The following is a 14,680-nucleotide window of genomic DNA, read 5'->3' as shown; positions in this document are numbered from 1 at the left end:
GGAGATCAAAGTTGAAACTTTATTGCTGGAACAGCACAGCAGGTCAGGCAGCATCCAGGGAACAGGAGATTCGACGTTTCGGGCACAGGCCCTTCTTCAGGAATGAGCAGAGAGTGTTCAGCAGGAGAAGATAAAAGGTAGGGAGGAGGGACTTGGAGGAGGGGCGTTGGAAATGTGATAGGTGGAAAGAGGTCAAGGTGAGGGTGATAGGTCGGAGTAGGATGGAGGCGGAGAGGTCAAGAAGAAGACTGCAGGTCAGGAAGGCGGTGCCGGGCTGGAGGGATCCGGCTGAGACAAGGTGGGGGGAGGGGGGATGAAGAAACTGGTGAAGTCCAAGTTCATCCCCTGCAGTTGGAGGGTTCCCAGTCGGAAGATAAGACGCTCCTCCTCCGACCGTCGGGTTGTTGTGGTTTGGCGGTGGATGAGTCCAATGACCTGCATATCCTCGGTGGAGTGGGAGGGGGAGTTGAAATGCTGTGCTACAGGTTGGTTGGGTTGGTTCGTCCGGGTGGCCCAGAGGTGCTCCCTGAATCGCTCCGCAAGTAGGCGGCCTGTCTCCCCAATATAGAGGAGGCCACACCGGCTGCAGCGGATGCAGTAGATGATGTGGGTGGAGGTGCAGGTGAATCCGTGGCGGACACGGAAGTTTCCTTTGGGGCCTTGGAGAGAAGTGAGGGGGGAGGTGTGGGCGCAAGTGTTGCACCTCCTGCGGTTGCAAGGGAAGGTGCCGGGAGTGGAGGTTGGGTCGGTGGGGGGTGTGGATCTGACAAGGGAGTCGCGGAGGGAGTGGTCTCTACGGAAAGCTGATAGGGGAGGGGAGGGAAATATATCCTTGGTGCTGGGGTGTGTTTGGAGGTGGCGGAAGTGACGGCGGATGATGCGCTGTACATGGAGATTGGTGGGGTGGTAGGTGAGGACCAGTGGGGTTCTGTCCTGGTGGCGGTTGGAGGGGCGGGGCTCAAGGGCGGAGGAGCGGGAAGTGGAGGAGATGCGGTGGAGGGCACCGTCGATCACGTCGGGGGGGGGAAATTGCGGTCCTTGAAGAAGGAGGCCATCTGTGTTGTACGTATTTTGAACTGGTCCTCCTGGGAGCAGATGCGGCGGAGACGAAGGAACCGGGAGAATGGGATGGCGTTTTTACAGGGGGCAGGATGGGAGGAGGTGTAGTCCAGGTAGCTGTGGGAGTCGGTTGGTTTGTAGTAGATGTCCGTGTTGATTCGGTCGCCTGAGATAGAAACAGAAAGGTCTAGGAAGGGGAGGGAGGAGTCCGAGACTGTCCAGGTGAATTTGAGGTTGGGGTGGAAGGCGCTAGTGTAGTGGATGAACTGTTCAACCTCCTCGTGGGAGCACGAGGCAGCGCCGACACAGTCACCAATGTAGCGAAGGAAAAGATGGGGGGTGGGGCCAGTGTAGTTGCGGAAGATGGATTGTTCCACATACCCTACGAAGAGGCAGGCATAGCTGGGGCCCATGCGGGTGCCCATGGCTACTCCTTTTGTTTGGAGAAAGTGGGAGGATTGGAAAGAAAAGTTGTTCAGGGTGAGGACCAGTTCGGTCAGTCGAAGGAGGGTGTCGGTGGAAGGGTACTGGGTGGTACGGCGGGAAAGGAAGAAGCGGAGTGCTTTGAGTCCTTCGTGATGGGGGATGGAGGTGTACAGGGACTGGATGTCCATGGTGAAGATGAGGCGTTGGGGACCGGGGAAGCGGAAATCCTGGAGGAGGTGGAGGGCGTGGGTGGTGTCACGAACGTAGGTGGGGAGTTCTTGGACTAATGGGGACAGGACCGTGTCGAGGTATGCCAAGATGAGTTCGGTTGGGCAGGAGCAGGATGAGATGATGGGTCGTCTGGGGCAGTCAGGTTTGTGGATTTTGGGCAGGAGGTAGAAACGGGCGGTGCGGGGTTGTGGGACTATGAGGTTGGAGGCGGTGGATGGGAGGTCCCCTGAGGTGATGAGGTTATGGATGGTCTGGGACACCTCCTCCCATCCTGCCCATTCTCCCGGTTCCTTCGTCTCCGCCGCATCTGCTCCCAGGAGGACCAGTTCAAAATACGTACAACACAGATGGCCTCCTTCTTCAAGGACCGCAATTTCCCCCCCGACGTGGTCGACGGTGCCCTCCACCGCATCTCCTCCACTTCCCGCTCCTCCGCCCTTGAGCCCCGCCCCTCCAACTGCCACCAGGACAGAACCCCACTGGTCCTCACCTACCACCCCACCAATCTCCATGTACAGCGCATCATCCGCCGTCACTTCCGCCACCTCCAAACACACCCCAGCACCAAGGATATATTTCCCTCCCCTCCCCTATCAGCTTTCCGTAGAGACCACTCCCTCCGCGACTCCCTTGTCAGATCTACACCCCCTACCGACCCAACCTCCACTCCCGGTACCTTCCCTTGCAACCGCAGGAGGTGCAACACTTGCGCCCACACCTCCCCCCTCACTTCTCTCCAAGGCCCCAAAGGAAACTTCCGTGTCCGCCACGGATTCACCTGCACCTCCACCCACATCATCTACTGCATCCGCTGCAGCCGGTGTGGCCTCCTCTATATTGGGGAGACAGGCCGCCTACTTGCGGAGCGATTCAGGGAGCACCTCTGGGCCACCCGGACGAACCAACCCAACCAACCCGTAGCACAGCATTTCAACTCCCCCTCCCACTCCACCGAGGATATGCAGGTCATTGGACTCATCCACCGCCAAACCACAACAACCCGACGGTCGGAGGAGGAGCGTCTTATCTTCCGACTGGGAACCCTCCAACCGCAGGGGATGAACTTGGACTTCACCAGTTTCTTCATCCCCCCTCCCCCCACCTTGTCTCAGCCGGATCCCTCCAGCCCGGCACCGCCTTCCTGACCTGCAGTCTTCTTCTTGACCTCTCCGCCTCCATCCTACTCCGACCTATCACCCTCACCTTGACCTCTTTCCACCTATCACATTTCCAACGCCCCTCCTCCAAGTCCCTCCTCCCTACCTTTTATCTTCTCCTGCTGAACACTCTCTGCTCATTCCTGAAGAAAGGCCTGTGCACGAAACGTCGAATCTCCTGTTCCCTGGATGCTGCCTGACCTGCTGTGCTGTTCCAGCAATAAAGTTTCAACTTAAAATTTAAGCCCAAGGCAGCAGGAACGAAAGAGTTAATTGGATTATGGCGACAGTTTTGTGATGAGAGGCACGAAGAATCAGTTTTGTGCTCATGACAAGATACTGCCACCAAATTGAGGATTGAATTAACTGCAAATGGTGCTACGAAATCTGTTGAGGGTCTTAAAAATGAATGTGCTCGAGCAAAACAATTACAGAAACAGAATGAGAAGTCACAAGTGACTGGTAAACAAACAGAACTGCGCAATTACAGTTTTAAAAATGTTTTGGTCATTTGATGCATTTCCACCCTGAATTACAGATAATGATTTTTATATTTATATAATAGATAATTAATAATTAACACTTATAATAAATCGATTGTGCTAGCCTGAATCAATATTAATTGGCAGGATCCCTTCACACATTCTCAGTGACCTGTCATATTGATTCATGGTTAATTTAAAACATGACTGCATTAATTCATTGTTAGTTAAAGAATGGAAAGCTACATTACTGGCTGATGAGGTAACTAAAGAAGCAGCCCTGAATCCACAGGAAGTGGTGGTTTATTCCTTAATACCTACTGACAAGGGTCCTCGGGAAGCTCCTATCTCTGGCCACTGCCAATCCCAGAAACTAAAGATTTGTTCTTTAAGAAGTATATACTGGGCTTGTCCTCCTCTTTGTTTTTCCTCAGGAAACAGGGTTTATTGGCACAGACTCCGCCCCTTGAATTCGCTGTTCATCCGATTCGACCGGGAGATTGGGTCTTAGTAAAATCATGGACAGAGACTAAATTGCAACCGGACTGGGAAGGGCCGTACCAGGCTCTTTTGACTACTGGGAAAAAGTGAGGACTGCAGATGCTGGAGATCAGAGCTGAAAATGTGTTGCTGGAAGAGCGCAGCAGGTCAGGCAGCATCAAAGGAGCAGGAGAATCGACATTTTGGGCATGATTCCTGAAGAAGGGCTCATGCCCGAAACGTCGATTCTCCTGCTCCTTGGATGCTGCCTGACCTGCTGCACTTTTCCAGCAACACATTTTCAGCTCTTTTGACCACTGAAACAGCGATAAGAATGGCGGGGAAAGGTTGGATTCACTACACTCGGATCAAAGGGCCAATGGAATCTCCAGTTGAGGAAGTCGTCTGGACAGCCGAATCAACGGAAGAACCACTGAAACTCAGGCTAAAGAGACCTTGAGTAACTGATTACACAGTGGCGACGCGAGCATGGGATTATTTCTGTAGGATTGTATATTAAGTCCTTTGGTGCTTCAGCATGATTTTTAGAATGCTGGGATGCTTAGAGTTATGATACTACCTCTCTTAGTATTGGGATTTTGTCAAACATTATTTTCATATGTGGGGATGTAGATAATCAGAGACAGTACAGCAGCTCAAAGATACATCTTAGGTCCTTTGGGGAATATCTCGGGGATGGTACTTGGTATAATCATTTCGTCACAGTACACCGGGCCCCCTTCCGATCAGCTCTCGATTGTCCCGATAAAGAGCGTAACCCAATATACCTAACGATAAAGGAAAACGCATGGCACAAAGCAACTCTGGAGGTGGGGGGGGGGGAACTATGATATAGAATTAGATGAAACATTTGGGATAGGAATGAAAACAAACGGGAAGGATTTCTCGGGCTGTTGTTTTCGAATTAGCGTAGGACAGGGAAAACGGACAGAACTACTGGATAATAAGGTACAACCTTTCACCCCTCCCGATGACCTTAAAGTAGTAAAAATTATAGAGGTGAAGGACTTGAAACTGAAATAGAAACTGGGTACGGGGATGCAAATGCCTGGGTTGAATGGGTAAAGTATACTGTAAAAAGTCTGAACAAGAGCAATTGCTATGCATGTGCCTCGGTAGGCCAGTGGCCCAGGTGGTTCCCTTTCCGCTCGGGTGGAAGCGAGACAGGAAAGGCATGAAATGTATGATAGCCCTGTAGCAGGATGAGACTGCATGGAATGATAGGAACTGTACCTCCCTATCTCGGATGTTCCCTCCCCTGGAGAAGAAAGACTTAAAAGCACCCCCCTACGTTTTCAGCCGCAGTCGGAAATCACACGTGTGTGTCCATAGACGAGGTACAAATTGGTCCAAAGACTTGGGGGAGCTGAAATTATGTACAGAGATTAAGAATGTCACCAAAGTGGACAAGGGAGGGAACTACTAGGCACTAAAGGTTCCCCGAGTGGATCTGTGGTGGTACTGTGGAGGCAAAATATTGAGACCCACCCTACCTCCGGATTGGAGAGGGATATGTGCAATTGTACAATTGGCAATTCTATTTACCCTGGCATTTGAGAAGGAAAAGATTGTAGAGAAAAAGGGAAGGAATAAGAGATCACTGTTAGACACCTCTTTCGATGGCAGGATTTATCTAGACTCTATAGGAGTTCCAAGATGGGTACCTGATGAGTTCAAGGCTCGTAACCAGATTGCAGCAGGCTTTGAGTCAGCTCTCTTCTGATGGGTAACAATTAATAAAAATGTAGATTGGATAAATTACATTTGCTATAATCAACAGTGATTTATAAATTATACAAGAGATGTGGTTAAAGGAATATCAGAACAAGTAGGATGTTCAAAGTTTGTGAGAAGATTTGTAGCTCGGGTGCTCATCGTTGTGGTTCTGTTCGCCGAGCTGGGAATTTGTGTTGTCTAGGTGACATCCTCAGTGCTTGGGAGCCTCCTGTGAAGTAATAGTAATAGTATAATAATAATAGTAATAGTACTACTATTATAGGACAAGCCAAACAGAGAACAGCCAGGGAATTCCTAGAGGCATGGCACTCATCCACAGATTCAATCAATAAGCACATCGACCTGGACCCAATATACCGACCACTGCAGCGGACAGCTGGAACTCACAACCGGAAGCGGCAGATACAAACCACTATAAATGCCGGAGGAAACATCACAGAAGCGCTTCACAGGAGGCTCCCAAGCACTGAGGATGTCACCTAGACAGGGGACGAAACGTCTGCAACACAAATTCCCAGCTCGGCGAACAGAACCACAACAAGTAGGATGGTACGGGAAAATAGAATGGCCCTTGATATGATCCTAGCGGAAAAAGGGTGTGTGCGTGTGTGTGATGTTAGGAGGAAGCTGTTGTACCTTTATTCCTAATAACACTGCACCTGATGATTCAATTACTCGGGCCGTAAGGGGATTGACTGCCTTAGTAGAGGAACTGGCTGAGAATTCAGAAGTAGACACATCTCTCACGGGATGGCTTGAATCATGGTTTGGAAAATGGAAGGGGGTGGTGTACTCCATCCTTATTTCCCTGATAGTAGTAACCGGGGTATTGGTAGCCATTAGCTGTTGCATCATACCCTGATGCTCACCCAAAGACTGATTGAGACAGCCTTAATGAAACAAATGCCCCGAAAGAGCAATCGGAGAGAAGGGCTCTACCTGTTAAACAATAAAGGAATAAGTAACCTCCAATTTCCAAAATAAAAGAAATTTTGGTAAGATGCTCGTCAATTTGGAAGCGACATATAAGAAAAATGCAGAAGGTAACAAATGATAATTAAAGAAAAAGGGGGAAATTGTGGGATATAGGTAAATCAGTGTTACTTCTGCAATCATAAATTGCTTATACAAGGTAAACGAACTCACACCAGTGTATAATTGTTTCAGCCAAGAGCTGAGTTAACAAGAATGAAAACTATGTGAAGGAAATATATAATTGTTTTTGTATTAGCTAAAATGTACATACAAGAATGAAATGTGCCTGCAAACAATGGTAGATGTTACAGACAAATAGATAAGGTGCTGTGCGGGTATAGGTTAAGCCAGATATGCTTATACAAACAGTAGTTATTAGCATCTGTTTCCCACTTCTGCAAAACAAAAACAAACCTCAATTAAAAGGTCATAAGGCTCAATATGGATGAGGAATGGGAGGAAATGTTACAAGTAAGGGAAACAGACGGTAGAGAAGGAGGGTATACCTAACAATGGACCACAGCAGGATGTGGTCAAACAGCCTTGTGAGGCCAGAAATAAGCATTTTGTCACAGACAAGGCTGAATAAGGCAAGAGATAAACAAGAGTAATGGGCGCTGGTCTTAGAGAAGTGGGAGATGTAAACAGGGGAGGAGCAAATGGAGGAGGGAAGAGGAACGAATTATATAAATATTGTATACTCGTTAAACACGGTGTATGTGTGACTATTTTGTAAATAGACACCACACCCCTCTTGCAAGCGCATAATAAACTATACTACTGCTTCAGATCTTGTCTCAGACTGAAATTATTGAAGTGAATGAGCTTCGTTTCTCACAATACCTTGTAAATTATTTTGTCATTGAGCACCACATACAGTCTTTCTGGCATAGCTGCATATTTGACACAAGTTATGTCCACTACCACTGGATATTGTGCCTTCACTTTTAGCAATAGCCTTGCTGCAACCAATCGCTCACTTAAATCCTGATGCTGTTTGACATCCACATTGTTTTTGAAAGCGCAGCCATCTAGAAAAAAAAATAGAAACTTTGGCAAAATTTGAAAATATTGCATCATACCTGTCATTTTGCTGTAAATGATATGGAAAACTGCAACTTTTCAAATTGGGAATGAGTAGAATTAGTCAAGCTTGACAGAAAACAAAACACCAGACTCTATTTACGTAAAGAGAAAGCAAAACAGATTGCATTTAATCTGATAAAAAAAATCTAGGTAAAGGCCTGAGGACATTCCACTGGAGACCAGAATGATTGATAGTGTCAAAAGACATTTGGATAAATACATGAATAAGAAATATTTGGAAGGATATGGGCCAAGCACAGGCAGGTGGGAGTATTTTAACTTGGGATTATGGGTGGCATGGACTGGTTGGACTGAAGGGTCTATAAAGCAATTAAGGAAGCAGTGGTACAGGTAACACCATGCTTTGCTTTATATTTTCTCACGGAATTTATCTCTCGTGTGCAGTATTTAGTCAATAGGAAGTCACAGCTAACCTTACACATCTAACACTTGCAATTTCCAACTGGTTCAATTGTTATTAAATCAGACGGAACATCCTACTATGCTATCTCGTCATAGGTGACTGACTTACATAAATCAGCTTCAGCCGTGATGGACTAGCCAGCAGTCTGGGACTGGAACCTGGGGCATTATAGATTCATTTACTACCTAGTCTTGGGTAAAGATAGGAGATAAAAAAAGGATTAGCAAATTCAAAAGTTTTTTTTGTACCTGTGGCATGAGCCTCTAGTGTGTAGACAATAAAGAAATCAGCTACAGATGTAAAATCTTCAACAAGCTGCTTGAACTCAACAAACCCTTTACTTTTTGTCATTTACATAAATGATTTGGATGCGAGCATAAGAGATACAGTTAGTAAGTTTACAGATGACACCAAAATTGGAGGTGTAGTGGACAGCGAAGAGGGTTACCTCAGATTACAACAGGATCTGGACCAGATGGGCCAATGGGCTGAGAAGTGGCAGATGGAGTTTAATTCAGGTAAATGCGAGGTGCTACATTTTGGGAAAGCAAATCTTAGCAGGACTTATACACTTAATGGTAAGGTCCTAGGCAGTGTTGCTGAACAAAGAGACCTTGGAGTGCAGGTGGATAGGATAGTGAAGAAGGCATTTGGTATGCTTTCCTTTATTGGTCAGAGTATTGAGTACAGGAGTTGGGAGGTCATGTTGCAGCTGTACAGGACATTGGTTAGGCCACTGTTGGAATATTGCATGCAATTTTGGTCTCCTTCCTATCGGAAAGATGTTGTGAAACTTGAAAGGGTTCAGAATAGAGTTACAAGGATGTTGCCAGGGTTGGAGGATCTGAGCTACAGGGAGATCCTAAACAGGCTGGGGCTGTTTTCTCTGGAGCATCGGAGGCTGAGGGGTGATCTTATAGAGTTTTACAAAATTATGAGGGGCATGGATAGGATAAATAGACAAAGTCTTTTCCCTGGGGTCAGGAAATCCAGAACTAGAGGGCATAGGTTTAGGTTGAGAGGGGAAAGATATAAAAGAGACCTAAGTGGCAACTTTTTCACGCAGAGGGTGGTATGTGTATGGAATGAGCTGCCAGAAGATGTGGTGGAGGCTGATAAAATTGCAACACTTAAGAGGCATTTGGATGGGTATATGAATAGGAAGGGTTTGGAGGGATATGGGCCGGGTGCTGGCAGGTGGGACTAGATTGGGTTGGGATGTCTGGTCGGCATGGACGGGTTGGACCAAAGGGTCTGTTTCCATGCTGTGCATCTCTATGACTCTATGACTCTAAACTTGAAAAGAAATGGGGGTCAGGAGCAGCTGCCAAAATTCAAGATCAGTGGTGTGTTGTCTCGAGAGAGAGAAAATAAAATCCATGAGTGTTGATACATACAATAGATAGAGTTAAATTCAACTTATCAAGAATATAAACTGTTCCTCAACCTGATGAAGGAGTAGCACTCCAAAAGCTTGTGATTTCAAATACATGTGTTGGACTATAACCTGGTCTCATGTGGTTTCTGACAAAAAAATATAATGGTCAGTTAGCATGTCCAAGGTTGCTGTTTTCAAACCACCTTCACTCATCTGCTCTCTGTCCTGAACATGAGCAACCACTCCTTCTGAAAGTTGTTTTGGGATGGTTTTCTTCTGAATTTCCATTGAAAGTATGCAATGAGAGAGACGTTGCTGAGTTTACTAAACAAAGACTATCAGTGTGGATAAACATTTACTGATGGGTACTCAGAATTATGCACAAACATTTACCATGTAATGTAATAGGCAGTGAAAGATTAACAAGCATCAGGCAGACCAAAGAACATCTTTGGTCATTCACCTAGTTGATGGCTCTCCAGGTCAGCTAATATTTATCTGAGCCCCTCAGAACAGCCCATGCTGCAGAGTCATGCATTACTTGGGATGAACCTTGGCAAAAACCACTGTCTTTTCCTGGGCATGCTTTGCAAAAGGCACATTCCTAGAAATGGATGACAGTTACTGTCCCCAGCACAGCCACCTCAAGGATAAGAGGGTTGAGATTCCAGACATACATCTGTTTTATAGATCTGGTTATGAGGCCTTCTACCAAATGACTTTTGACAGACTGCTCAAGGAAGCACTTGACAGGATCCACCATGTCCTTTTCTCAGAGCTTCTAAAATGTTATGTACAGACCACTTGCAGTCAAAGGCATTCTTCTGCATAATCATTTCCACAAGGGACAGATGGTACAACAGGATCCTGCAGAATAGAGCATCCTGTTCAAAAGTGGGGACAGACCTTTCAAGCAGCCCTTTGCAAACAGCAACACTAGGCATTTGTGCATTGTGACCTATGCACAGCTTATTGTAATCATATACAAAACAGGGGGCCATTAGGAGGACAATGAAGTTGAACATGCTGCCTCCCTATATATAGCATTACATGCTTGATCATTCAGTGCTAGTGAAACATTTCACCCTATTTATTGGCATAATTTCCCAATGTTAGTATTATTACAAATGACATTCCTCAAAGGCAGTGCCACCTTATTACCCAAGATAGAAGATAGGGAGGGGCACACTTGTGTGAACTATTTACCTTATATATTCACGTAAAGGTCAATCTCATGCAAACTTTGGCCATAAAAACAAATCCTCAAGTAGTGAGTGACCATAACTTTTAGCAAAAAAATCCAAACTTTGTGTACGTGCCGCCTACTCACTGCTGAAATCAAACTCACCTGGTGCAAAGCTACTTGATAGAAATATAGAACAAAACACCATTGAAGGCAACTGTTCGGCTGCTCATTTCTGTGCACGCCAGCATGTAATGTAATGGTCATTACCCTAATGGTATCACATTAACAGAGCAACATAGCATCAAGTCAGAACAATAGCCACACAGTCCAGTTTAAACTTAAAGTCCTTGAACTTGTAAACAAGACAAACCATTGAATTCTCTATTTGCTGCACAAGGTATCAAAAGGAGAACATTAGAGATTGGAGAAAGCTCTCTCTACAACTTAGCGAATACCCAAAAATAAATATGCAATCAGAGGAGTGCCTAACATATGTTGATTTTAAGGGGTGTAGTTGCAAAAGTGGTCGATTAAAATCATTAGATAGTTCCTTGAGAAACTAACTGAATTCCGGTCTAAAACAAGCAAATTAAGCACTGCAGATTTCAAAGCCAGCTCTGGATGGTACATGAGTTTGAAGAGAAACAGTTTAGCTTTTACTGTGACAGGTGACCAAGATTTCACCAAAATTAAAGACAGGCTCATCATATTTCGATCGTTTATAATCAAAACTCCAACTAGTCAAATGGTGAACGAAGTATAGGGGAAAGCACTGTTTGTGAAGTGAACTGATCATGAAACTAGTATGTATGTACAAAATTGTGCATACATTCAATGGAAATTCAGAAGAAAACCATCCCAAAACAACTTTCAGAAGGAGTGGTGCTCATGTTCAGGACAGAGAGCAGATGAGTGAAGGTGGTTTGAAAACAAGACTCAGGAAAGTTAAGTTTCTGACAAAGAAGATTCTGTAGGGGAGACGGTCTCATCTACTATGTGCTCAGTTTCAGCCCCCTGATGAAGTTACTGCTTGTTTTCAGACTGATGTTAACTTGCAAAACAATCTGGGGTGTTTAGGGTGTAAGTTTGCTCGCTGAGCTGTAGGTTTGATATCCAGATGTTTCATTACCTGGCTCGGATGACATCAGTGGCAACCTCCAAGTGAAGCAAAGCTATTGTCTCCTGCTTTCTATTTATATGTTTGTCCTAGATGGGGTTCCTGGCTTCAAAAGAATAAAGTTATAAATCTCAACATCAGTTTGTGCAACTTTTAACTTTGACCACGCCAGTCCAATGCCAGCACCTCCACATCATTAAAAAGTTGGATCTGAAATTTTTTTGTCTCTAGGCAAATATATCCATGGCATTTGATTTCCAAGAATTAGATTAACTTCACGAAGCTAGGACACAAATTAAAGAACCATATAGAGGTTATTTATAAATAAAAACACTTTCATCCATTTGCGCTACTTTTGGGATTTGTGCTAACAATCTCCGACCTGGCAACTCTGACAAAGCGAAATGAAGGTACACAGCACATTTAACTTCTCCAAAAAACATTACTTGGCTTATACCCGAAATATCGATTTTCCTGCTCCTCGGATGCTGCCTGACCTGCTGTACTTTTCCAGCACCGCACTCTCAATGTGTAGAAGGTCAGCCTTGCTACCTGATTACAAATTTTGATTTTAGAAATTCGATATTTACGTTAATGTGTATTGCATGTACAGTCTGCACAAAACTAAATTCTTCAGAAGGAACAATGGAACACACTTACAAAAGTTATGTTCGGTCCACGTAAAGCTTAAATTTTAACTGGAAGATCGTTGAAGTATCCCAAAAATATCTGAAAGATTTTCGGATTTTCTCACAATCATCTCCAGATTTACCATCAAGGAATTCAGTTACATTTTAAACCAAAAGGGGGAAGTCCATAAATCCCATAGCTCAGAACCTATTACATTAATGTTAACTGTTTAATTAATAGCGTTAGGTACCTTTTGCAAAATCGAATAGTTTATGTTCTTTATTCTCCAAATCGATGACCCGTGTGTTGGGAGCGGGATAACCTCTGAAAGCATCATCTCCACAATTCATGATTAAGTTTTGCATTACGACTTTGAGAAAGCGAAAGCTGAAGAACGTTGACCCCCAGTCATAGTCATAGTCATAGAAATGTACAGCATGGAAACAGAATATGGGGTTTTGTGTCATTGTGCTTTTCGATCCTATTTTCAACACAAACTTCTTCACCATCTCGGGAAAGAGGTAGATCAAGATTTTGCCAACGGACACACAAAGACAAGCCACAAGCAGCTGGACCAATGACGCTAGGCAGCTAACCACTTTCCACAAATACACAGCTCACTTCTCCATGACTGCGGAGAAACTACTGCTCCTGCTCTCCATCCCTCTCCTGTTATTGCTCCCTCTCCTTTGGAGTATTGTGTACAGTTCTGGTCACCGCATCATAGGAAGGATGTGGATGCTTTGGAAAGGTTTTAGAAGAGGTTTACTCAGATGTTGCCTGGTATGGAGGGAAGGTGTTACCAGTAAAGGCTGAGGGACTTGAGGCTGTTTCATTAGAAAGAAGAAGGTTGAGAGGCGACTTAATTGAGACATATAAGATAATCAGAGGGTTAGATAGGTTGGACAGTAAGAGTCTTTTTCCTAGGATGGCAGTGGCTAGCACAGGGACATAGCTTTAAATTGAGGAGTGATAGATATAGGACAGATGTCAGAGGTAGTTTCTTTACTCAGAGAGTAGTAGGGGCATGGAATGCACTGCCTGCAACAATAGTAGACTTGCCAACTTTAAGGGCATTTAAATGGTCACTGGCAAATGGACGAGAATGGAATAGTGTAGGTTAGATGGGCTTCAGATTGGTTCCACAGGTCGGTGCAACATCGAGGGCTGAAGGGCCTGTACTGCACTGTTATGTTCTATGTTCTATTCTGTCACAGTTAAGGTGAGATAGAAATGCAAGTTGTTTCCATCTTGGCTTCTGCAAGGACTGACTATTTGTGACACTAATAAGACATAAAAAAAATGGATAAACAAAAATGCTAAGTCTCATTGTACTTCTGCTTACAGTAATACGGAAACATTTTGGATTACAACAGGAATGTTCCCACAAGAATTTATCCTAGGTTTTGCTCATCTTATAAAAATTAGCTCAATGAAAATTCACTGTTACAATGGTAAGATTTTTTGCTGCATTTTAATCACTTTATTTGAATAGGAAAATTATTTACTGTGATAAACAGGATATTTTACCGAAAAACAACAAATGCTGGAGATAATAGCATGCTAGAAAGCATCCATGGAGAAAGAGCAAGCTAACATTTTGAGTCTAGATGAGTCTTCATCAGGCTGGATCTCTCTCCATGGAAGCTGTCTGACCTGTTGTAATCTCCAACATTTGTTGTTTTCAGTTCAGATTCCAGCATCTGCAGTAATTTGTTCCTACAGGCTATTTTACCTAGTTCTGTATGTGTCCAAAAAATAAAATGCAATGAACAGCGGTTCTTATTCATGAACTTTAACAAAATTTAATGCATTTGGCATCATGAATACATATTCAAGATGATTCAAGATGGCTGTGACCCAGCAAGTCTGAGTCTGTAGTGCTCTGCCTAAGACTCGGGCAAAGTGGGGCACCCGTCTTCACTCCACCCTTTAAATCATTTAAAATAGCCTTTTCCCAGCGTAATCAGTCATTTTACATCAAACTTGGATAGTTTGGTGTTGTTTTTAAAATGACTAAGGGCATAATCTCCCACAGCTCGCAACAGGCAGGGACCCCTCCCCCACCCCCTACCACAGCAGGCAGAGACATCTGCGGCCACCTGGGGGGACTTACCTGCAGAGGCGAGCCTGATCGCCGGCATCGCCAAACTCCAAGAGAAGATCGACGCTTTTATTGAGGAGTCCCAGTCCAGGTGGGAGGGAATCTCGGTCATGCTGCAGAAGCATGACTGAGAAATCAAAAAACTTGAGCAGCGCTTCGGAGGGGCAGAGCAACGAGCCGCGGCATC

The 14,680-nt window shown here is 45.0% G+C and overlaps 1 protein-coding gene and 1 pseudogene across 1 annotated transcript in view; both read right to left on the bottom strand.

Annotated features, from left to right (window-relative positions):
- Positions 1-14,680, bottom strand: part of dio1 (iodothyronine deiodinase 1) — a 57,433-nt gene that overhangs the window by 14,406 nt on the left and 28,347 nt on the right. The gene's annotated exons all lie outside the window — the stretch shown is intronic.
- LOC122554071 (type I iodothyronine deiodinase-like) lies at positions 7,403-13,018 on the bottom strand (annotated as a pseudogene).

The sequence above is a fragment of the Chiloscyllium plagiosum genome, unplaced genomic scaffold (genome assembly GCF_037043375.1).
Source record: "Chiloscyllium plagiosum isolate Xiang-an unplaced genomic scaffold, Cpla_swu_hap1 HiC_scaffold_9, whole genome shotgun sequence".
Taxonomy (NCBI): domain Eukaryota; kingdom Metazoa; phylum Chordata; class Chondrichthyes; order Orectolobiformes; family Hemiscylliidae; genus Chiloscyllium; species Chiloscyllium plagiosum.
The sequence above is the reverse complement of the archived record's forward strand: the minus strand, read 5'-3'. Positions and strand labels throughout refer to the sequence as shown.